This window comes from Trachymyrmex cornetzi, unplaced genomic scaffold (assembly GCF_001594075.2).
Source record: "Trachymyrmex cornetzi isolate Tcor2-1 unplaced genomic scaffold, Tcor1.1 scaffold16, whole genome shotgun sequence".
Lineage (NCBI taxonomy): Eukaryota > Metazoa > Arthropoda > Insecta > Hymenoptera > Formicidae > Trachymyrmex > Trachymyrmex cornetzi.
Genome location: NW_017296201.1, coordinates 7100424 through 7101628, shown reverse-complemented (window position 1 = coordinate 7101628; position 1205 = coordinate 7100424).

Genomic DNA, 1205 nt, shown 5'->3' with positions numbered 1-1205 from the left:
TTGAGGCCGAAACATTTATTTCATTGTTAATGGATAGAAATATAAAATTCTAGCGAAGAACATCTTGCGTTGTGGTGTATGCCTTTAAATAAAACTTCCTGTTTTAATCTATAACCACTTATTAACATTGATCGTTTAGTAATTAAAAAGTTAAAAGTTAAATTTGGTTCGAACGAACAACCAAAAAGAAAAAAAGAAAAAGTTTGATTATTTTACATAATTTTTCGTATTTTTCCTTTTTCACAATTTATTTATTAAAAAATCAGATTATTTTTGTTCACAAGTAAAGATTATACAGTATAAAATTACTAAATTATGTACTCATTAGCCTCTTGCATTGTATCTAAGGATTGACTTAAAAAAAATCAAATTTAAAGTTACTAGTTACCGATAAAATGTAACTAAATTAAGTTAAAAAGTTGAGAGTCTAAAATATAACTTAACAATCCCTGAAAATTTCAGCCCAATCGGTTAAATAGTTTTTCCAAAATCGTGCCAACCAGCTCGGAAAACGTTGTTTTGAGAAAAACGCGTTTAAAGTTATTGCACGTATGATCGTTAGTATAATCATAAAAAAGTGACTTACGCTCAATCAGCGATGCCTGCTCCATACATCAGTCCTTCCTCGTCCTCGTAAGCTTCGTTTTGAGCAGCTTTTTGTATTCTAAGCTCACTTTTAAATTAAAAATTTTTAAAAACTTTTTAAAATTAAAAATTTTTATGTCACTTTTGCAAGTTTTACAAATAAGAATGTCTTGTAAAGTCAGAAACATAACGATTTTACGACATATTCTCGGTCGGTAATCGGTATATGAGTGTTCCTACACTAATTCTACACACATATAGTACACGAAAATGATGTTTTTGAAAAATCGAATTTTTTGAAAAAAAAGTCCCGTAAATCCCCCTTAAGTTAAAATTAATTAACATTTTAACTTTTTAACTTAATTTTTATCTTTTTAACTTAGCACTACCCAACCCTGCTTATTACTATCACTAGTGGCGTAGCGAGAAAAATGTTTCGGGAGGGGCTGTAGAAATCAGTTTTTTAAAATGTTCTTTTTTATATTAGTGACACATTTGGTAAGCATAAACAAAAAAAGTTTCGTTTAAGGAGGTTGTAAGGGCATAAAACACATATATTAATATTTTCGCTTTAAACAAACTACATACATGTGAAAGTTGTGTTCATAACATTCTGGTTT